The sequence below is a fragment of the Microtus pennsylvanicus genome, chromosome 2 (genome assembly GCF_037038515.1).
Source record: "Microtus pennsylvanicus isolate mMicPen1 chromosome 2, mMicPen1.hap1, whole genome shotgun sequence".
Lineage (NCBI taxonomy): Eukaryota > Metazoa > Chordata > Mammalia > Rodentia > Cricetidae > Microtus > Microtus pennsylvanicus.
This window is the reverse complement of record NC_134580.1, coordinates 96,515,326-96,539,961: the sequence shown is the minus strand read 5'-3', so window position 1 is coordinate 96,539,961 and position 24,636 is coordinate 96,515,326. Positions and strand designations below refer to the sequence as shown.

The window sequence follows — 24,636 nt, the reverse complement described above, 5'->3', positions numbered from 1 at the left end:
CAGAAGCAGTCCCCTTGAGGCCGCGTCTTTCTATAGTAAACATCTTGCCCTTCATGCTGGGGGATTTTAGGAAATGCATGGCTCGTTGATTTCACAGATTTTATTTTACTCAGTAATTTGACCATCTGCCCTGGGAAAACTTTAATCAAAATCATCTAGCTTTGTGTTTTTCCTCTTGGTGATAAAAGTGTGGTTGTTGATTTGCTCGAAACGAGGACCAAGAGGGGAATAGGATGAAAAGTAAAGGATGCGGGCGGCACCCAGGACGGAAGGCTGGTGGGGGCGGTGTCGGAGCACAGTGTCAGGGTGCCACCACAGTGGGCCTTCTAGGTGACTATCTCGCCTCCCATTGAAGATCCATTAGGAGGACTTTAGTCCCTGACTTGTTGGCAGCTCCGGGAATGAAGAGCTAACAGCCACCAGACTCACACACTCAGCAGTAGCCTGGCATTTCCTGTGGCCAGTGGGGGTATCCTCAGTCCTCCGTCATCTCAGATTATGACATCCTCACTTAGAGATACCTGGCCGGGAAAACTTTCTGACAGCTTTGATATTTTTCTCTTCTGCACCTCCAAATCAAATCTGTCCCCAACACAGTCTTTACTAAAATCATTTGTCAACAATTCTATCCATGAAATGGCTTTCCAACTCTACTATTGCTGCTGTGCTGTGGTCCCTCTCTGGTGTCCCCAAGCCTGGGGCTCAGAAGCAGGAGCTGAGTCGTAGAGCTGGTGGTGTTACCCACACGCCTTGTCACCGTGAGCTAGATGCTCCCCCCCGAAGGCCGGCTTTTCTCAGGCAGAAAATGACGTTAGCCATAACACCTATTTTTGTAAGGTCTCGAATACGAAGCGAGATAATGCAGAGGTTACCGTGTAGTGGCCAATAACCTGCGCCGTCAGCACCTGCGCTACTCTAATGGGGTCCTAACTGCTCATTTCTCCAGGCTTTCGCTCCCACAGCCATTTTCCTGTGCCTGTCATACTGCTTTCAGAAAGCGCTGTTTGAATTCTGTTGGTTTCAGGATGGAGCCCAGACAGCAGTAGCAGCCTCCGCCTCCGCTGCCCTTCCTTGGCGCCTCAGTTCCTGTAGGGATAGCTTTCGTCTATTATGACCTTTTACAGTTGGGTCCCTTCAGATGTCTACTCAGAAAGAGCCCAGTTGTCAGCACCCCCCTATCTTCCTGCACACGTCGGGAACATTGAACAGTCCACCTTTGCCCTTCATTCTCCTTCAGTCTGGAAGGAGGGCCCCACCTTCCCTCAGCTACTCACTTCTCAGGGCCCCCCAGATCACATCTTATTTTTCCCACCATGCCTTGAGCATTTACTAGTTGTTCTCATGCTTCTGCCACCATCCCGTGCTAACCTTGGGAATCTTTGTTCTCCACGGTGCCCAACTCAGTGGGGTGCAGATTTGCAAGTGCTCGGGAAATAAACGCTGAACTGGATGAACTAATTATAGCTTCATTAGCCTTTGCCATTTAACAGCGGCCTCGTTTGCTAATTCAGGGCTTGTTCCTAAATGTCTTTCCATTTTAGCTTTTGGGTCACTCAGCAGGGATCAGCATGGAGCAGGTTTTGGCATGAGATGAATTCCAGTGTTTTGAATTTAGTGTCTGATTGGTTAGATCCTTAGGCAGGTGGATTTTTTTGGTTGCTAGGAGATCATGTCAGAAAGATCAAGCATTGGTCATCTGAACGGGTGGAAAAGAGCCCGTTGCTCCTGAGATGAGGGAGGTCAACTTGGAACTCCCATGATACCTGGGAAAGGGTTCTAAGGCATTTTTAAACTGACTGGTGAAGAACTGCTGTAGACTGTTGGGGAGGCATGAGATCCAGGCGAAGGCTGAGGAGACAGGCACTGCCAGCTGTATATGAGCATTCCAGGCATGAGACCCGCTCTAAGGGCGGGAGTCTGTATTCTGGTTCTCTCTCAAAATTGCTTTGCAATGAAACATACGCCGTCCAGCGTGTTCTATGTAAGATGCAAGGATACCTACAGCAAACGGTTTCCGAGTCTCACTTTATGTTTATAGAGTTTCTGTACCCTTTCATATCATGCCAGATGGGGACCTCAAAAGAATCTTCTCAAGAGCTTAATTCCTAATGGCTTCATTAGACTCCTGATTTAGCGTTCCTCACTTGGTGTAGGCTGTTAGCTGTTGAGTAACTGATGTGAGCTCACTCCTTAACTAGATGTGTATGTTTATGGGAGCTCTAAAATTTTCATGTAGTTTCATGTCCGTCACTGACTTTCCGAAGATGATTCACTCAAATCTTTGCTCTTGTTCTATCTATGTCGAGTACAATAGTTTCCTCCCTGTTTAAGCGATGACTGGAAACATAACGGTGCAAACAAGACAAGGGTATAGTCTTAGTTTCTAGGACTATGGGCCAGCTCAGGGTCTTATCCAGCCTAAATCACGGTGTGAGTTAGAGCTGTGATTCCATCTGGAGTCCTCTTCTGTGCTCAGTGGGGTCGTGGGCAGAGTCAGCTTCCTTGCAGGTCTAGAAACGAGGGTCTCATTTTCTCACTCACTGTTGCCTCTCCACTCGTAGGGATGCACCCCTAGGTCCTAGTGACGTAGCTGAATAATGGTCCCCAGATATCCTGGTCCTGATTCTTAGATAGAACCTTACATGGCGAAAAGGGCTTTGTGAGATTAAGATTTTTGAGATGGGGAGATTTTCCTGGATCCACTGAGATCCGGGAAATAACAAATGTAAGAGCGAGAGAGGACTCTGACTGCAGAAGGAGGAAGGGATGAGCCAAAGAATTCAGGAACCTCGAGAAGCTGGGAAGACAAGGAAATGGGTTTTCCCTGGGAGCTTTTGAAGGAACTAATTCTGATGGCCCAATGGCCTCTGGCCCCCAAAACTGTAAGAGAGCAAATTTGGGGCATGTCAAGGCACTGGTATGTTATAGACGCCCCCAAAGGGAAATGGACTTCTAGAAATAGCTATGTGCAGAGTGTAAGTCTGCTACACACAGCACTGACACCAGCCAGCTGGGACTAATCATCCCCATAGCTGTGGCTACTGTTTTTTTAAAAACAATATTCTCAAATGATTTGGGGCTAAAATGAGAAGTAGAAGTAGGTTGGAGTAGAGGAGTCACAGGGGGACTTTGAACAGTAGGGAAAAAATCACAGATGCTAAGAGCGGGATTCCAATGGGGGATAACAAGAATAGAGAACTCTAGACGCAGCACGAAAGAGCGGGAAGACGGGACCTGAGCAGTATGGTTCCACTGTGCAAATGTGCTCTGTAAACAGCACGTGACTAGTGGCTTAGGCTGGACCTCTGGGAGCCAAGAAACCTGCGAGAGGTCAGCGTCGTGACAGAACTGCTGGCCCCCACAGCCCTGAAGGGAGGTCACGTGAGCAGCTTGCCATAGCTTCTCTGAGCTCTGTCTTCTGGGACTCCAGATCTGAGAATCTCCACTTTTTCCTTAAAACCATTCTCATGGGAGAAAGATAGAATATACTTTTATTTTCTCAGCCTTAAGTACTTTCCAAAGTAGTTGGGGTACAGTCCTTTCTAACATAAAACAGTAGACCTTCAAACTGAAAAACGTTAAACTTACCAAGATGCCCTGTTTTAAAGCAACAAAACCAAACATGTATGTCTAACAAAGGGCAGGATTGCTGCTTGAACCAGAGCGGGGTGTGCGCTTTGTTTATGGAAGCTTGGCTGCCAGGAGCATCCTATAGGGCTAATACGTTCCTTTGGGGCTCCTTTGGGGACACTTCAGAGGCAAAGTCAGTCTCTATTTTTGGTGACCTCAGACCTTTTTGTGAAGCTGAAACTATTACTTTCAGGGACAGAACCTGTCCTGCTTTTGCTCCTTTCCGTGGTTACGAACATGACTCAGGCAACTTGAGGACTAGCCAGCTCATGGAACACTGAAATGTTGGTTAATCTCCATATTTAATTATCACTACTAGGTTAATAGGCTAATGTTAATACTAATTAAAAATGTCTTAAAGCCATTTTCATATAAGTTTATAAAAGTCTAATTAAAACAATTAGAACAGGCCTTTTGGAGAAGTGGGTTTTTAAAAAAAATGCCTATACATAAAGCCTCAGCTATCTCGAGTGGCCTCCTTAACTGCCCTAGATAGGATGCTCAGCAGTGTACCAGTTCTGGTGACAGCGTGATGGTTGTTTTTCCTGCTTTGCATCTCTGTGTGTCTTACTGAAATCTCCTGACCACCTGGTCCATACTGTTTTATCTGGAAGCTTCCCATGCCCACAGTTGGTCTCCGGGGTCTTCTTGTTCCTGAGCTGGGTTAGGGTCTTTATTTAATGATCACCCTGCTGTGGGACAATGGTCTGTACCCTGTCACTTGTATTTTAAATAAACACTGATTGGCCAGTAGCCAGGCAGGAAGTATAGGCGAGGCAACCAGGCAGGAAGTAGAGGTGGGGCAATGAGAATTCTGGGAAGAGGGAAGTTTCAGTCTGCAGTCATCACCTAGACAGAGAGGAACCCAGATACAGAGCAAATAGGATGTGACTGCCTCACCGAAAAAGATACCAAGCCATGTGGCTAACACAGACAAAAATTATGGGATAATATAAGTTATAAGAATTAATTAATAATAAGCCTGAGCTACTAGGCCAATCAGTTTATAATTAATGTAGACCTCTGTGTGATTTCTTTGGGACTGAATGACTGCGGGAACCAGGAGGGATAGAAACCTCTGTCAACAGCACCCCCCCCCCCCGCCGCCATACACACACAGTGACAGAGACTTGGAGAATAGGAAAAACCAGTTAGTGAGTGACTGTTTATGATCCAAGACTTTACGTTCTGGTTTCTTCTCGTCTTGCCTTCTTGAGCCTGTATAAACTCTGTGTGTTAGCTTCCAGTGTCCTCCTCACACATGCTATTACGTCAATGGAGGTTCTCACCCCCCAGCTCATTTCTCTAGGGAGGTGTCCTTTCACAACAGAGAGGGTGGCCTCACAACCTACATTTTGGTTGGGTAATAGAGTACAGTTAATAATGAAGCTGGAGAAAATTGTGAAGCTACACACCATCTTCCCCTGCCCCCTGGAACACAGACTGCCTCCTATTCCAGAGATACTCCAGCAAAGACACCATAGCTCATGGCAGGTGGTCCTCTGGGTGAAGCCTAGATGTTGGTGGAGGCATTGCAGGTTCCCCCTCTGCTCCGGGCTGGCTTTCGGTCCTCTCAAGACTCTTCCCGCCTCAGTTCAGCCTAATGCTGCGCGGCTAGGATCTTTCTCTCTCCACTGCTTATTCTTGCCTCGTGGAGCGATGCTAATGAGGTTTCTGTCTCTCTAGTTTCTTTCCCCTGCAGTCACGTGAAAAATCCATAGCTATGATTTCATATAGCTTCTTAAAGTCCCTAGTGGGGCTAGAGAAATGGAACAGTGGTTAAGAACACTTGCTGTTCTTCTAGAGGACCTGGGTTCGGTTCCCAGCACCCACATGGTGGCTCACAACTCCCTGTAACTCCAGTTTCAGGGGATCTAATGCCCTCTTCTGACCTCATTAAGTTTCTGCATGCATGTGATAGACATACATACACATATATACATATTAAGTAAGTAGGTAAATGGACTACAAAAATGTCTCCAGCTGCCTTGAGTAGCCTCCATGGTCAAGTTCAGACCCATGGCCTGTGAGATTTCTCATAGCTGGTCCTGTGTTTGCCTCCCCTCTGACCAGCCATGACTGGGGGCAGTTTTCTGAGCAGCCATGCATGTCTGTGCATGTGTTACGGAGCTTGCAATCTGATCCTTCTCTGTATAATTCACTCTCAAATTTGGAACCTGAACCCAGTAGCCCTTGGCTGCAGCTCCAATGTGCCCGAATTTTAGCAGAACCCTTAAGCCACACACAGCATGCTGGTGGGGCCTTGGCCTCCAAATAGATGTCTAACATGTGTTATGGGACTGGATTGGGGTCAGCCGGGATTACACATGCAAATTAGATCTGGGCTTTGTATCGTCACCTCACTGAAATGTCTTATCTATTTTCGTGGTTTATGGATCTATTGCTGGACAGTTTGTTCTTCGGGTCCCCTCTTGGTGTGCATTCACTTTGAAATCCTTCATATGTCACACTGCCATGGGTAACTTCTTGCACGGTTTCCTGGGTGAAAGGTTGCTTCCTGGATGGACTCACAGAAGTAGGAATCCTACGTCAGGGGAGGGATGCTTGTGCCACTTTGGTCAATGCTGCCTGGTCCATTTGTGAATCCCTTAGAGCCGCGGTTCTTACCCTTCCAAATGCCGTACTGACCTCCAACCATAACATTATTTTTATTGCTGGTTCATAACTGTAATTTCGTTACTGCTATTAATTGTAATACAAATATCTGATATGCAGGATATCTGATATATGACCCCTGTGAAAGGGTGGTTCGACCCCCCCAAAAGGGGTCGTGACCCACAGGTTGAGAAACACTGCCTTCCAGGGGTGTAAAGAAAGCACTTTGATTCTCACCAGCAATGTGTAGAGTTGTTGCGGCTCCATAGCCTCGCCAACATGACAAGTTGTCAATATGATAGATGAAAACTCACATCTGATTGCAGTTTGAATTCCCTATTCTGAAATCTGACATTTCTTCTCATCTTTTTAAAGGGTTTACCTTTTCCTTTGAACTGCCTCCCTGCTATTTTTGGATGCATTTTTGTTATTGAGTGGCCTTTTCTTTCCCAGTTTTTAAGAGCTTTTTATATATTAGGAAGATTAGTCATCTGTGAATAAATTGCAGGTATTTGCCTCTCAATATGTGATTTGAATTTTGACTTTCCTGATAGCTCTTCTTTTTACTTTAGAGATATTTAATACTTCTCCCCCCTTGCCTTCCCATCCCCCGACCACCACCTCCTTCTCTCCCATTCCTGACCAAATCTAGGCTCTCGTGAATTCTGAGCTTGCATTCCACTACCAAGTTACATCCTAGCCCCAGAGTTTTCAATACTTCTCTTTAATTCCTTCTAGACATTTAGCCATAATTAGAAAAGTATTTCTAAAGAACCCACCATCTTTTCTTTTTAATACCTGCCTCCTCCCCAACCCTTAACTCTCTGGTCTGTTTAGAATTGAAGAAGTTTCTTTGTGTGCACTGGAGGCTTTCTCAGCCTTTGGTAAGCTTAACTCACGGAACTAGAGTGCCCGATAACCAGTGGTCCCTTAAGCCTTTGTGTGCTTTCTTTCTCCGCACAGTCACAGAGGAGATCATGTGTTACTCCTCTGGAAAGGGAAGTGGCCACACATTGTGGTCGTCTTCGTCCACTCCCTCTCCCAACTGGTTTTGTAGCTGTTGTCCCCGTTACTCCACTTTCCTGGTCTCAGGCAGTGTGACTAGTTTACAGTCTGTTGGGGTGGGGGTGGAGGGGTGGGGGTGGAGGGGTGGGAGTGGGGTCGGTCTTGTCCTTACTGCCTGTAGAGAGCTAACTCCTGTCTCGGAACTATGTGTGAACCAGGGAACCGAGATAATCTTTTCTGGATGTTATCTAATGTTATTAAGAACTTCTAGACCAGGCCAGACCAGGCCGGATGGCTCAGTGGGTAGAAGCGCTTGCTGTGCTAATCTGCTAGTCCTTAGACCCCCATGTCGATAGGAGAGAACTGACCGACAGTTGCCCTCTGACCTCCGTGTGCTTCTTATGACTGTGCGCCCCCCTCACCCCCCCATCACACAATAACATAAAAGAATTTCAATAACAACAAAATCTGAGGGGCCACTAGAGAGGGAGGAAAGGGTTTGTTTGTTGAGGCAGGGTTCACCGTGTAACCCAGGCTGGCCTCGAACTTAGAGATCTGCCTGCCTCTGCCTCCCAGGTGCTGGGACTACAGGTGCATGCCACCACAGAGGAGGACATCTTAAGGAAGGAAGCTGAGGTCGCACTGGGAAGAGACAGTGATGGAATACAGGTGACATGAAGACAGGAGAAGCAGGCCACTGTTTGGGAGGAGGAAGGGACCAGCAAGCAGGGCCAGGGCATGGGGGAGGGGTGTGAATTAGAACAAAGCATACTGACACACATGTTTGAGAATGCCATAATGAAACCCATTCCTTTGTAGGCTAAGTTGAAAAATTAATTTTCGGAAGCCTCCTTTTCCTGAATAGTTAGTCGAGGTGATGTTTTCAGTCCATCCTTGCTCCTTAGTTATGCTTGGTCTACGTTTTCGGCTTTCCGGTCTGCTTCATTGCTTCATTCATACATTATGTTCAGAACCACTGCTTTGGTAAAGAAAATTTATGGGGTACCGAGTCACCCTCACCCCCTTAGCCCCATCTCCCATGATGCTCTAGTTTTTCAAGATTTTCCTAGTTATCCTCAGTGGTTCACGTTTTCATATGAAATTTAAAATTGGGGAGTAAAATAACTTGTTGGTTTGTTATCAGATTCAGCATATGTATATGCATAATGTATGATATTTCACTGCGCAACCATGTAGTCCGGTCTGGCTCCAGTTTGCAGTGATCCCTTGGCCTCTGTCTCTGTTGCCATGCAACAGTGGCCTATAACAAGACCAAGGTAGGGATTTCTTATTCCTAGTTTTCTCTGTTGCCTGCACTCTGTTGAGCACAGGGCCTCCTGAATTCCAGGTGAGCACTCTACCTCTGAACTATATCCTGAGCAACTAAAATCCTGCGTTGATTTGGGCGCCGTGCTGTCTGTATGATGTTGAATTGTCTTTGTTAAGAGTGATCCGTGACTCTTCCTTTGCTCGAGTGTTTCCTCCCCCTCAAAATCTCAAAGACCTTTGAAAATTTAAAGAAATGATTTTAACATTTTTCAACTGCGTACAAATAGATTTTGGCAGTTGAGATTGTTGGTGTTTGTGGCCGCTGAAGAGTAGATGGAAATGGCAGAAGCCCAGGCTGGAAAGATGGCTCACCAGGTAGAACCCTGTCGCACATGTGGAAGACCAGAATTTGATTCCCAGCACCCACAGCAGGGCGCTCATGACCGCTTGTAATTCCAGCTTCAGGGCCATCTGCACTCACCTGTACATAGCCATATGTAGGCACGCACAGAGATATAAACACACACACAATAAAAATAATAAAGCTTAAAAAATGAATACCATAAATCTTATAAAAATATGGGAAAATTGTCATTTCTCTGATGTATGTTTACAAAATGATTCCAGTGCTTCAATTTGTAGTGGATAAATATGACCAGATGCCCTTTTTACTTCACAGTGCCTACCTCTACTGTGGAAATGGCCGGGGTATCTATGGAATTGCTCTGAATTGGGACTGTGTGTCACTATAGTGGCCCACTGGCTGCTGGAAAGGATTCTTGGGTCCTTGTGATTTCCACCATGAGATTTTGTTTTTCCATCACAGCTCACATGCAGTCAGGTCATCCCCAGTGCTCCCGCTTTTCCTCAAGGGGAGAGCTTGCTATACACTTCCCTAGTAAGGGTGTCGTGTTTCAGAGTCCTTACCTTGTGTACGCACAGGAAAAGCTTTTCATGTGTTCTACAAAATAATTGCTAAAACATGATATTTGGCCGATTTCTGCCATTTTTTAGCTGTGTTTTTAGATGGTGTCAGTAAAAATGTAAGTTTAGTTTAAGGTATTGTTCTCCTCCATCTCTGCCCTCCTACCTCTCCCTGCCCCCTTTCTTGTGTGTTTAGATGGGAGGCCAGCTGCTCTGTTTCTGAGGTCCAGGTGGGGTTACCCAATGAGCTGGGAGCAGTATAGGTCTCACAAAAAAAAAAGACAAGGACAATCCAATGCCATGAATAGAACCAGAGAATAAATTACCACTCCAGTTCAGAGAACAGATTATGAACAGTTACATAGAATAAAAGAAGGAAAGGTCTGACAAATATTTAAGTATGTCTGTTAAAGGAACAGGGTTTATTTTTCCAGAGAAAGTGGATATTTATTTAGTGAGTTTTGGAGGGGAAAGGGAAAGTGGGAAGGGGAGAAGGGGGAAGAGCAGAGAGAAAGAAGGAGAGATGGAAAGGCAAGGAGCAGGGTTTGTACTGATGGTTCCAGCCTTAGTTCTCATGCTCCGGTGTCATCTCGTTAAGGCCCGATATGCAAATTCAGCTTCTTTCGTAAAACACATCTTTAACATGTTTTAAGTGAGATATTTTCCGAATTGAAATGTTGGCAATGCTGGCCCAGAGCCTACTGATAATCACTGGTGCTAGATTTACATCTAGCTCATTCATAAAGGGTGCAGAATATTAAATAAGAATTTCTTTGCAAAGCTTTGGTTTTTGGCCATACTAGAACAGAGTTTCAAACTAAATGATTTCAGCCATTCTCCACCTCCTAGCTCCTGATAGTTCAACCTGTTTTCCTTCATAGTTGACGAACTGTTTACGGGGACGTTGGACTTCTTAGGACATTTAAGTTAGTTGGGCCAGGGTGAACAGATGGTCATAGTCAGACCTGTCTCAACACCCTCATAAAGAGTCTGTCCCCATCAGGGTTATAGGAGCGCCATTCTACCCCATATTTATTTTCCAAATGGTGCCTGGTGCTGGGTACTCCAAGGCGTCCAGCCCCAGCACAGTTATCTGGAACTTTTGTTTCTCAGGCCTGGCATCAGCACTGGGAAAGTTGTAAAACAGTAGAATGCAGACCAACGCAGTCATTCAAAGGCTTCATGACTCCATCCTCTATCCGCAAGCTAAGCCAGCTTCTCCTACCTACAGCTGGAGCCTGCGTCATGAGCTCTCAGGTCTCTTTTTATGCTGTATTGGGGATCAAACCCAGGACCTTGACCATGATAGTAGATGAGTGCCCTACCTCTGAGCTGCTCTACCACTGAGCTAACCCCCAAACCAGTAGCTAACTATTGTCAATGTCTGGAAGATGACCACAAACCAGGCGTCTTCTCAACACGTAATCTAAAATGAAGGCTGATAGAGGGTGCAGGATCTGGAAGGCATAGCACAAAACTGGGAGCATTTTCCTTCACCTGGAGTTTGACACAGCAGGAGGCTTTGCTCCTGGTATCTCCATTTCCTCCCCAGGACCTGGAATCAGTTGCTCTTGTTTTTGCCTTCTTTTTCTGCCTTCTGGAGAGTGCAGAGAGGAAAGGCTCTTCAAGTAACAGATTGTAACTTTCATATCCACATGTTCAACTAAAAGGCTCCCAGCAGGCAGGGTCTGCAGGGGCTTTGTGCCTCCTACGTTGTATCTGCCGTTCTTTGATGAGTTCTAAGCACATCTTATCCTGGACCATAGTGACCGAGGTCTTACACTGGCAGTTGTAACACGATTAATAAAAACCTGAAGACAGAAATTGGGGTTCAATCTGAAGGTAGGAAAAGCAAAACAGCTAGTCACTGGCTCTTAACTTCTACCTCAGTCCGAAATGGCGATCCTGCCTCCAGGAATCTCAGAATGAGATAGCCTGAGAGCTGTCTCCTCCCATCTTCTATTCCTCTGTAGGGCTGGGATTAAAGGCGTGCACTGCTACTGCCTGGTTTCTAGGCAAACTAGTGTGGCTACTGGGATTAAAGGTGTGTGTCACCACTGCCTGGTCTGTAAGGCTGACCAGTACAGCTGTTTTACTCTCTGAACTTCAGGCCAGCTTCATTTATTAAACTACAAATGAAACATCACTACAACATCATCAGTTATGAGCAACACTGCAATAAACACAGGCATGGTGACTTCCTCAGTTCTTTTGGATACGTCCTCAGAAGTGGGTTTGCTATATCACATACAAACTCTATTTTTAGTTGTTCTAGAAACTTCCACACTGTTTTCTGTAGCAGCCTGTTTCATCTTACATTCTTATCCGTACTGAGCAAGAGACCCAACTTCTCTATGTCTTCTTGAAAATGTGAGTTTTTTCCAGTTTTTAATTGGCATATAATATATATGTTTGTGTATGGAGCACACTATACAGCTTGATACTATATAATATGTAGAAATTAAGCAAGACGATTAACATTCAGTTTCCTCAAAAACATATTATTTCTATTCATTGGGAACCCATGTTCTGCTTTTTAAAAAAAATCATGCTATGTTATGGATTCAGAAGAACAGGTACTTTTGAAAGCCTGCTGTCTAGTGGGTATTGTTAGAAACGCTGTAGATATAGTGGTAAAGGAAGGCCCTTATTCCAATATATGTCGCCTGTTGCCTTTCAAGTGTTCATGACTGTTTTGAGCTGACACTTATCTACATTTTTCAAAGTATACACATTTTAAAAAATTGATCCTTAAAGAACCCTGTCACAGTATATAATGAGCTTACCCCCAAACTGGAGAAATAACTTGATCCTTGAGAGAGGTCACCTAGGGTTAGGGCAGATCTTCCTAGCCCTAGAAGCAATCCAGACTGATGGAGAGGTCAAAGGAACTCTACATGGGGTGACAGAGAATAAAGTACGCCATGGGGAGTAGCATGGTGTGCAGCTGGGAGAGCATCTGAATCTTTGTGTCTGGCATCTTCCACTGAGGGTAAAAGATGTATTCTGTCCAGAGTGAACTGAGCCTCAGATACAACACAACGCTTGGCTTTGTTTTGGGGCCACCAGCATACACATGTGTACTGGTGGGAACTGCTGCAAGAAAGAAAATTACATGCTGGAGCTGGGTGGTCTTGGAAGCAGGGTTTATGTGCAACATCATTTGTGGGAACTTGGTCATTTTTTCAGTCCTGTCAGCTCATGGAGTCTTGTAGCCATGTGTGACCCGAGTCAGGCTATGTTCTGTAGACATAGATAATGACTTATCTGATTTTACAGTTGTGGGTTTACCAGCCCTGCCATTTGGGGCCATGAAGAAGCAATTTGACCATATTTTATTGATGTTGGTTTCATCTTTTGGTTTTGTGGTGAAGCTGTTGGGGATTGGTTGTTATTTAACAAAGGACCAACAAGCCCTGAGCTGTTTTGCTTTAAGCCAGGCAGTGGGGGCAGTGGCAGGCAGTGACAGGCAGTGGGGGCAGTGACAGGCAGTGACAGGCAGTGACAGGCAGTGACAGGCAGTGGGGCAGTGACAGGCAGTGACAGGCAGTGACAGGCAGTGACAGGCAGTGACAGGCAGTGACAGGCAGTGGGGCAGTGACAGGCAGTGACAGGCAGTGACAGGCAGTGACAGGCAGTGGGGGCAGTGACAGGCAGTGACAGGCAGTGACAGGCAGTGGGGGCAGTGACAGGCAGTGACAGGCAGTGGGGCAGTGACAGGCAGTGGGGGCAGTGACAGGCAGTGACAGGCAGTGGGGCAGTGACAGGCAGTGACAGGCAGTGGGGCAGTGACAGGCAGTGACAGGCAGTGACAGGCAGTGACAGGCAGTGGGGGCAGTGACAGGCAGTGACAGGCAGTGACAGGCAGTGACAGGCAGTGGGGCAGTGACAGGCAGTGACAGGCAGTGGAGGCAGTGACAGGCAGTGGGGGCAGTGACAGGCAGTGGCGCAGTGGAGGCAGTGGGGCAGTGACAGGCAGTGACAGGCAGTGGGGGCAGTGGCAGACACTTTGAGGATTTCTTGCTAAAGGGTCAACATTTGAAGTTTCAGGTTTCTCAGTTGGAAGTCTGCCTCCTCTCCAGACTCCCCGACTCCTTGCCTACCCCAACAGTAGCTGTACTGTGGCTGTTGGAGTGGGTGGCAGGGAAGAAGCTAACGGCTTCTTTCATGATGTTGACGGTGTAAGCATTGTGGTTTTGTTTTGTTGTTTTGTTTTGAGACACGGTTTCTCAATAGCTTCAGGCTCTCCTGACTCACTCTGTAGACCAGGCTGGCCTTGAACTCATAGAGATCCACCTGTCTCTGTCTTGTGAGTGCTGGGATTAAAGGCGTGTGCTACCAATGCCTGGCAAATGTCGTGTTTTAACTGCCCGAGTTGATAGATGTGGACCCACTCACTCTGTAATCTTGCTTCCACAAGTTACTTCTGATAATGGCATTTTATCACAATGACAGAAAAGTGACACGGGTGAGAGTAGACATGTTTACATGCTTCTCAGTCACTACAGGTGACAGTAGACATGTTTACATGCTCTCTCTGTGACTACACAGGGTGACAATAGATATGTTTTGCTTTCTAATGGCTCTCTCAGGCCATTTGGAAATTTTTTGAACAAGAACAATTCTGACTTCTCATACTGCAGTCGTTGGGTGACCATCTTCAAAATACAACTTTCACCTTAATGGGATGAGAAATAATTTATTCTGGAGTCAGATATGAATGAGCATGGTTCAGGTTACTTCAAATTCGATGTTCCAATGTGGTAACACTTTCGTGGATTTTTTTTTTTATGGTAACAGGACAAAGAAAGCCTTAAATCAAGATACATTTCAGATAGATTGATGGGTGTATCTGGCGGCTTAAAATATAGCAAAGACATCTCTACAGGAGCCTTGGATGCTCTGTGGCAACATTCTTAGTTCCTGGGTTGATGGGAGCTGGAGTTGTTCTTACCTTTTACAGAGACTCACCTAATAGTCACAAGAGCATTAGGCCATATACAGAGATGGACAATAAGCAACTATTCAGAGAGGGCCAAGCCAGCCTGAGATAACGTGTAATCAGGCTCTGAGCCTGCGACATTCCAACCTCTCCACGACCACTGAAATTCTAATCAGCCAATCAGCCTTGCAGGTGGGTCCTTTCAGGTAATTAATTCCCATGAGCAATTCATCTTCCATAGTCCCTCCCTCCCTCCCTCCCTCCCTCCCTCCCTCCCTCCCTCCCTCCCTCTTTGCCAGTGGGAAGCCCTACATCACCAGCGTGACCACAGCACAATGATAAAAGATGCTGTCCTTCCTTTCTTGATCTATCTGATGGGCTGGGTCTGCCACAATATCAAAAGGAGAGTCTTCAGGAGCAGAGAGCAGCCAAGGGAGCAATTACAATCAAAAGTTGAATTCAGAGACAAAAGCTGGGAGCCTTTTTTTGTCCCAGCCTTCAGTTAGCCGAAACAGAATCTGAGACAAAGGCGGTGATTCGAAATGACAGCAGATCCATCGTTTGCTAAAATACACACTTCAGAAAAGTGCCGGTCCCAGTTTGTGTTCTGAGGAAAAGCATGTTGGTGTGTGAAATTGCAGTTGCTATGACAACCAGAGGCTGTGGCCTACTGACTCAACATTCATAAGGAAAACAAGAACTGATGTTAACAGGTAAAAAGCCACCGTTGGCTTCAGAATGAGCCTGTGCTGGGATGTATTCATCTGAGTTCCAGGCCGTGTCTTAGATGAAATAATTCCCTTCTCCATTGCCCCCACTTCACCTGCCTTTTGGTGGGCAGCATTCAGTTATCATTAAATGGACAAGGCATCTTCGTTGTTACCTGGAAGAAAACTCAGCGAGAATGGCAGATTGAGTGGGAAATACATTTTAAATGGAGTATTTCTTTACAAACTCAGATTGGAAACCTTGTTTTTATAAACGAGAAAAATGGAATAAAGGTTACTGATTCAGCAGTTTGGGTTTTTTAAAACCCATTTTCGTTACTGATTTGTCTCAAAACTCCATGGCCTGGTCGAGCCTTGGAAGTTCTTCATGTGCAGGGGAAGTTTCAGGTGCTTCAGAAGAGGGTGAGCTAGTCCAACAATGGTCTCCCATCTCCAGTTTCTCTGGAACAGAATTGTTGCTTGATTGATTCCACTGTTTGTCTAGTTGTTTAAATGAGGCCCCGAGCCACAGCCATCTATAGACACTCTTGATTCTGCCTCAACTGTGTATACCCACTTGTCTCTGTTTCTGTTCCCACCATGTCAACCCAAACAGCCTTCTCTTCCCTGAATGATTTCACATTCTAGTGGCTTCTCTTTTCTTCATTACTGTTTTTCCATTCATTTTCCTGCACCATTGATGTCTTATCATTCTTCTTCAGTGAGATAAGTGCCTAAGAATACATCCCATGTACTTCTGCTTTCTCGGGTGATGGTATCTTGCATGACTATAGCACAGAGCTACAGATAGGAGATGAATCCGGATCCATCCAGATGTGGAGTATTGTCATGGCCTCAGGAATCCCTTGGGTGCCCTCCTCCCATGTGAGTCTCTGGCAGCTAAGCTGCTCCTCTGTTCTCTAGCTCTGTGGTTCTTTTCCAGGATGTGTGGATGGCATCATGCCACACGTCTGTCTAGGATTCTAACACCGATTTGAAAGGGAGTGGCAATGATGGCTGTATTAGTGGGCTCCTCAGGGAAACAGAGATTCAGCGAAATTTACAGTAACAGTAACACTCTTTCCGATGCTTTCTTCTGATAACTTCTTTCTATAGACAGTAGTGGACAGAGAGCGGACTTTAGTGATAAGCGACAGATTAGTGGCTTCATAGAAATTTAACCCCACCTTCGTAGCCTCCACTATGAAAGGAGGAAAAATTTAGCGAAGAAAGCCAAAGTCACACAGACAGAGGCTGCACTTGCTGCCCTGTGTTCTGAAGCTGGACTGAATTCCCAGGAGATTTCAAAGACATTTTTTTGTTGAGATCAGCTTCTATTCCACGTTAGCTGTGCCAGCTGCAACCAACCCAACAATTCAAAAGTAATATTTATTCTTGAGCATTATTGTTGCTTTGTAAATCCCAGTGACACTTTAGCTGGGAGTTTGACTTTCCTCTTGAGGAACTGTGCTTATGTAAGAATCTTTTACATTAGCAGACAGTGTTATCGATCTGTCAATCAATGGGTATGTTCAAACTCCAGCTGTGAGAATAACTTGCAAATTGTGAATCCTGGAGCTCATGGAGACACTGTAGCTGGGGCTGTTGGGTCAGTTTCCTGCTGCTATAACGAACTACCCAAGAAACGATCAGTCTATAAACAGGAAGGGTTATTTTGGCTCACAGTTTTGAGGGCTCCAGTTCATGTTTGGCAAGTCCTATTGCTTTGAACCTGTGACCACACAGCAGATATTGCTAGAAGTGTGTAGGAAAGCAAAACTCCTCCCCTTAACATGAGCCAGGGGCAAAAGAGAAGAAGGAAGGGACACGAGCCCGCAGTCTACTCTAGTGATATGCCCTCCAGTGTCCCAAGACCCTCTCACGAGGCTGGACCCTGTAAAGGCTCCATTACTCCTTTTTATAATGGGAGGACATGAATACAGTCCCCTACTGCCACAAATTGTGCAGTCAAGTTCCCTGTGTTTGGGGAAATTGCAAGAGGAGTCCTTTACTCCTCACTGCCACCCTAGGGACCACACCTTTTACACACAATCCTTTGGAGAACACTAAAGGTCTAAGCTGTATCAGGGACTGATCTGGGCTCTTTTGAAGACCCTGTTTCATTCGGCAGTGACTTTCCCAGGTTGAGTACTAACAGGCTTAAAGGTAGGTTTGTTTATTAATAGTTGACATTATATAGTATCCTTAGATTAGTCTAACAAGAGCCCAAACTGTGGGCATTAAAAAACATCTAAGGTTGGGCTGTAACTCGGTGGGGGAACTGTTGTCTAGAATGCATAAGGCTCTGAGATTGGCCCACAGCACAGGGGAAGAGAAAGCTCACAAGTTCACTCCTTTTTTTTTTTTAAAAGTCTTTTTTGTTATTTTGTATACTAATCCCAATTCCTGCTCTCTCCCCTCCTCCTGCAGAAGTTCACTTCTTAATTATAAATTATTTTTGAAATACATCTCCTTAAGCCCATCTTTTTAAATTTATTTATTTATTAAAGATTTCTGTCTCTTCCCCGCCACTGCCTCCCATTTCCCTCCCCCTCCCCCAAGCCCATTTTTTTTAATGTTGACTTTTGTGAAGTACTTGTAGGACACCTGATGTCTCTCCCTCTCTGTCTCTGTCTCTGTTCCATCTTCTATCCCTGGAGGTTTCCTGGTAGCCTGGTCCTCTAGGCTAGCTGGGTCTGCCCATACCAGCTGGGATTCAGTGAGGGCAGCAGGAGCTCACGGGATGGGACTCCCAGTCACGTGTGGACAGTCTCAGGTGTGTAGTAGGCTGAGGCACTTATGGGAAGGAAGGGATTTTTTAGTTTTTACTCATTTGCTTGTTGGCTCTTTTCTGTAGTTTTATTTGTGAGTCACTGGTCCTGCACTTATCTGTAGAGACCCAGAATAATCTTGAGTACGAGACTGAACACTAAAGCTTACTGGAAGTGCAGAGAGGGAGAGGTATTTAGATGTCTCTGGGTATATGAAGTTTGAGAAAGCTATTTTCCTGAAAATTTCACAGCTATTGTAAAAGAAGGGAGTTCCTGGAGAGTCTGCCCTGAGCAGAGGAGATGACAGCAGAAATGACGGTGCTCCTCAGCATCCTTCCCACCTCTGTCCAGACAATGGAAACCCTGAGTTTTCAAGGGGCGCCTTACTACCCAACTTAATAAAGATAGGTTCCTTATTAACTCGTGTAGTCATGTGACTGATGCATGTGACTATTACATGGTGGTTCCTGGACTTTTCTTTAAGGGTAGTTAATGCAAGCTGTGCCCTTTCCAGCTTCTTCATCCCTTCTTCCACCTGTACCTGCCATACTGATATGTTTATAGGAGCTCAGATTCTGCCTTGGGCTTACAGGGTGGGCCAGGTATCCAAGGGTAACGTGGAGCTGTGGGTTTACAGCGTAGGTCATATGTACATGGATAACAGTGAGATGTGAGCTTACAGGGTAAGTCATATGTACACAGATAACAGTGATCGGTGGCTTACAGCATAGGTCATATGTACACAGATAATGGAGTTGTGGGCTTCCAGAGTAGGTCAGGTGTGCACAGATAACAGTGATCTAGAAAGGTGCTAAATATTTTCTTAGGAACAAAGCCTCTTTTATAGTGGTTTGAATGACAATGGCCTCCATAGGCTCATGCTTTGGAATGCTTGGTGCCCAGTTGGTGAACTGTTTGGAAAGGATTAGGAAATGTGGCATTGTTGGAGGAGCCACTGGGGGTGGGCTTTGAGGTTTCAAATCTCATGCCATTCCCAGTTAGCTCTCTCTCTGCCTCATGCTTATGGATTAGACGTAAGATCTCAGCTACTGCCCTAGTGCCATGCCTGCCTGTTTGCTGCCATGCTCCCTGCTCTGAAACTGTAAGCCTCCAATGAACTCTTGCTTCTATAAGGTGCCTTGCTTGTGGCTTTTATTCACAGCAATAGAAAAGCAATTAAGACACCCTGTTGCCAACTCTGGGTTGTCTGTGTCCTACATTTGATATAAGATCAAAAACACATATTTGTTTTACATAAGATAGTGTTTTGTGGGCTGGAGAGATGGCCCAGAGGTTAAGAGCACTGACTGTTCTTCTTGAGGTCCTAAGTTCAATTCCCAGCGACCACATGGTGGCTCACAACCATCTGTAATGAGATCTGGTTCCCTCTTCTGGCCTGCAGGCACACAGGCAGGCAGAACAGTGTACATAATAAATAATAATAATAAAATAGTATTTGTATTTAGCTAGTTGTGGTAAGTCACATCCTTTAGGAAGGGAATTTAAACTTTTATTTTATTTGCATATGCTTGTGCCTGAGAATTTGCATATGTCCACAGAAGTCAGAAGAGCTGAAGTTACAGGTGTTGTGAGCCACCATGTGGGTGCTGGGTACAGAGCCCGGGTCCTCTGGAAGAGCAATAAGTGTTCTTAACCACTGAGCCATCTCTCCAGCCCCCAGGAAGGAGGATCTTATAACTTTCCTTAGAAGCTTATTGCAGGGTTTATTCATCCTTAAGGATTTTTAATTTTTTAAAAAGTATCTTTGAGGTATAATATAAACTGAGAAAATTATATATATGTATATATACACACATTATATATATAATTTGTGTATGTGTGTGTGTGCACATAACAACAATTAAAGAAAAATAGGTCATGAATTTGAGAGAGAGAGATCAAGTGGAAGGGGTTTGAGGGAGGAAGGTGAAAAGGAAAATGATGTAATTTTAAAATTATTATTAAAAGGTATCTTTGGGCCTGGGGAGATGCTCTATAGGTAAGAACACTTGCATTGCACACATGAGGACTTGAATTTGAATCCCCAGCATCCATATAGAAATCCAGGCATGGCTGTAGATATGCCTACAATCTGAGTATTGGGAGCCAAGACAGATAGGTTCCAAGAGCTCTCTGTTTGGCCAGATGTGAACTTTGGCTTTTGTGAGCGACTCTGCCTCAAGACAGTTAAGATGGAGTGATACAGGAAGACACCTTGTGCCCTGCTCTGGCCTCTGCAGGGGTGCCAACGGGTGTGCCACCTGTACACTCATGTGCACACCCCCCCACAGATAAATAAATATGCAGCTACATCTTTGATCAGCCTGTTTCTATTTTCTCTTGTCTGAATATTTGAAAATGGAAAACAGTTGGTTAGAATCTTCTTCATGGTAAATCCTTGTTCCTTGTGGAATATAAGTATAGTGCAAATTCTAATTGGTCTTAGTAATAAGTGCCTGGAGTCAGGAATTAGGGGTGAAAGCTGAAAGATCAGAGAAGCAGAGCAGCCAGCCACTGGAGTTCTTACCTGTACTGTATCCACAGACCAAAGGGGCTGAGCTCCTGTCTCCTCTCACCTATATTCCTCTCTCCGCCCAACCATATCACTCCCTGTCTCCACCTCCCTAATGCTGAGATTAAAGGCGTGAGCTCTGTTCCTCTTTTGGACTGGTTAAATCTCACTGGTTAAAATCTATACTGGTTAAAGCCCAGTATAGCCTTGAACTCCTGATCTTCCTGCTTCCACCTCCAAAGTGCTGGGATTATACGTTTGTGCCACCACTGCCTAGTCTTTATGATTAACTAGTAGCTAGCTCTGCCTTCTTATCTTCAGACAAGCTTTATTTGCTAGAGCATAAACAAAATATTACCACATATAAGACTGTTGGTTTGCTTTAATTCTCTCCCTCCCTCCTACTCTTTCATGTGTGTGTGTGTGTGTGTGTGTGTGTGTGTGTGTGTGTGTGTGTGTGTCTGTGAAGTGCTGGAGATTGAGGCCTGGCTCTTATCCATGTTAGGCAAAGACCCTGCCACTGAGACACATCCTAGACTCTTGCTTTAATTTTATAGTTGTCAATCAGTGGATTTAGAATTTTAAAAGTTATTTTATAAAAAATATTTTTAGTAAGGCTTTAAATAAGAGAATTGGCTATGTTAGGCCTAAGGCTGTTCGTGTACTTCGGATTGGTTATTGGTGGCTTACAGCAAGCTTGCTTTTAGCAAAATGAATAAGTTGTTTGCTGACCTGTGAAAGACATGGAGAGAATGCCCTGTGTCTAGGGGAAATGTCTAGGGCTTTTTCACTCACATAGAGAGAGGGAAGAAGGAGGGAGGAGAAAGGGAGAGGCGGGGTGGGGGAGGTGATTTGAGAGAAAACACTCGGTATGTTTAATTCTTTCTGAGTTCATGGCTTCCTGGGGAGCAACAGGCACATCCCAGGAGGGGACAATGTCCGCTTCCTCTGGAGCATGAAATTGACTGGTGTCTGAGAGGCCAGACACATGGCTCTGCCAGCTGTCTTCATATTCTGACTTATTTAGAACATTTCAGTTCTTGCTAGTCATTTACAAACAACCTTTAAGAGAGCTGTGATTGAATAAACATTGAGGCTCCCCTCATTTCTATGTCTCACACATCAGGATGTGAAATCTCCTGATGGACTTATTTTTTTTAAAAAAAAAAAGCTTTATTGAAAGACAACAAAAGGAGATCAAGGGGATACAAATCAGAAAAGAAGAAGTCAAACTCTCACTGTTTGCTGATGATATGATAGTTTACATAAGCAATCCCAAAAATTCAATGCAATGCCCATCAAAATCCCCGCAAAGTTTTTCACAGACCTTGAAAGAACGGTGCTCAACTGCATATGGGAAAGCAGAAAACCCAGGATAGCCAAAACAATCCTGTACAATAAAGGAACTTCTGGAGGCATCACAGTCCCTGACTTCAAACTCTACTACAGAGCTACAGTACTGAAAACAGCCTGGTATTGGCATAAAAACAGACAGGAGGACCACTGGAACCAAGTCAAAGACCCAGATATCAATCCACACATCACCAAACACCTGATTTTTGACAAAGAAGCAAAACATATAAAATGGAAAAAAGAAAGCATATTCCACAAGTGGTGCTGGCATAACTGGATATCAACATGTAGAAGAATGAAACTAGATCCATATCTATCACCATGCACAAAACTCAAGTCCAAATTGATCAAAGACTTCAACATAAAGCCAGCCACATACTCATTGGCACAGGAGACCACTTCCTAAATATAACCCCAGTAGCACAGACACTGAAAGAATTAATAAATTAGACCTCCTGAAACTGAAAAGCTTCTGTAAAGCAAAGGACACGGTCAACAAGACAAAAAGACAGCCTACAGAATGGGAAAAGAACTTCACCAACCCCACACCGGACAGAGGACTAATCTCCAAAATATACAAAGAACTCAAGAAATTGGTCATCAAAAAAACAAATAATCCAATAAAAAAATGGAGTACAGACCAGCAGAGAACTCTCGACAGACAAATCTAAAATGGCTGAAAGACACTTAAGGAAATGCTCAACATCTCTAGCCATTAGAGAAATGCAAATCAAAATAAAATTCTGGGATTCCATCTTACACCTGTAAGAATGGCCAAGATCAAAAACACTGATGACAACTTATGCTGGAGAGGATGTGGGGTAAAGGGAACACTCTTCCATTGTTGGTGGGAGTACAAACTGGTACAGCCCCTTTGGATGTCAGTATGGCAATTTCTCAGAAAATTAGGAAACAACCTATTTCAAGACACAGCAATACCACTTTTGGATAAATACTCAAAGGATGCTCAATCATACCACAAGGATGTGTGTTCAACTATGTTCATAGCAGCATTGTCATAGCCAGAACCTGGAAACAATCTAAATGCCCCTTGGCAGTTCTGAGAGTCAAATTCGAGCCACTCTGGCAAGCACTGGACCACTGAGCTAGGAGTCGTCCCCACTCCTATTCCCACCCCCAATGTTTTAAATTCTTTTTTTTTTTAAAGATGCTTGTGAGATACCAGGTGGAAGAGTCCTGAGGGAGATGGGTGTGTGAGCATTAAGGAGAGGTATCTGGGATGGACAGAAAAACATGGAATCAGCTACATGTATCTTTACCTGAAACTCTAGTGAGAAAGAGTTAGGGTTAGAAATGTTGTCAGGCGAGATGGCACACACCTTTAGTCCCAGCCCTCTGAAGCCAGAGGCAAGAGGATCTCTGTGAGTTCGAGGCCACCCTAGTCTACATAATCAAGTTCCTGGACAGAGGTACATAGAAAGACTCAAAAAAAAAAAAAAAAGCAAAACAAGCAAAAAGAAATGTCTTCCAAGGAAGTAGGTGCGGAAGAGGAAGCTGTTTACTGGGGACGCAGGTGCAGGGCAAGGATCTTTATCCTATGGTTTAACTGAACCCTAAGCAGCTCCCAGTTTCCGCCCAGAAAGAACTACTTCAGCTTGGAATGACTCTATAGTCAGCCTCAAAAGTCTCACAGACAATGCTCTTTGGTCTGGAGATATTTTACCCATGAGGCATAGCAGAGGCTTTTACTTCCGCCGAGAGTGAAGGAGGCTCGCAGAGATCTGTGTGCACGCCCCCCCCCCCCCCCCATGAGATGTTCTAGTCGATGCCATTGCTTGGTGTGTCTTCTTAGTCCTTCCACCTCTGACATGTCTGAAACTGGGTCCTGGAGTCTAATCTAAGTGTTGTTGAAGCGAGCCGAGTGACTACAATTGAGAAAGCTGCCTGTGCGTTCAGTCTGCGGACCTTTCTGCCCCTCCGTGCTCCCGGGGCGCCAGCTCTCTCCATTTAACTGAGCAGTGGAGTCGCCTTTTTGCCGGCACCTTTTCTGCTGCAGCCTGGTTGTATTTCCCGGAAGCCACCCTGCCCTCTGGTGCTGCCAAGCTCCTTGCTCTTGCTGCACCCATCCTGTGCGACTTTCCTGCTTGGCGGCAGAGCTCCCACTCCCAATCCTGCTCCACTCCGCTCTGCAGAAACCTCCACCTAAAACTCTGCTCAGCTGTGCCTTCTGGTACCTCCACATCCCCTTCTCCTTAGTGCATCCCCCTTTCTCTCTCTATCCCAAGTAACAGGATGCTCCCCCTCCCCAATCATGTGTTCAGTTACTGCTTGTACTCCTATGTTCCGGTCATTTGTCTTATTCATTTTGAAAAACCAGATATTTAGCTCAGAGCCCTTCGGTCTAATAATTCCATGAAAGCTTGTTGAGTTATTTGAATTTTTCTTTACTATTACCTGACACAGTTCCTTGGTCGTTTAATAGCAAATAATTTAAAATCAAATCTCTCTCTCTCACAAACCTGCAGGCTCAATCGAGCCCCTTGCCTGCTGAGTACTGGGAGTTCAGGTGTGTATCACCCAACCCATCAAAAACTTCTGAAGAGTCAGAGAAATGACCTAATAATGACAGCATCTCTCAGCCATATTTGGCCACCTCTTTATGGCAGTTGCCTCGTGATGCCAAATACACCGTGACTGGAATTCTTGTTGCTGCTGAAGCTAACAACAATAGCAAGGTTTTATTTGATCAATTACAATTATGATGACACATGGTCAGACAGGACCATGTGTCATCATAATTACAGGCATCTAGTCAGAATATACAAAGTTGCCAGTAGTGGTGGTGCATGCCTTTAATCCAGCATTTGGGAGGCAGAGACAGGCAGATCCGAGTTCAACGTCAGCCAGGTCTACGTGGAGGGAAGTTCTAGGGCAGCCAGGGATACA

General features: G+C 45.1%; 1 protein-coding gene across 1 annotated transcript in view; it reads left to right on the top strand.

Moving 5' to 3' along the window:
• Gpr176 (G protein-coupled receptor 176) overlaps positions 1-24,636 on the top strand; it is a 113,799-nt gene that overhangs the window by 41,465 nt on the left and 47,698 nt on the right. The gene's annotated exons all lie outside the window — the stretch shown is intronic.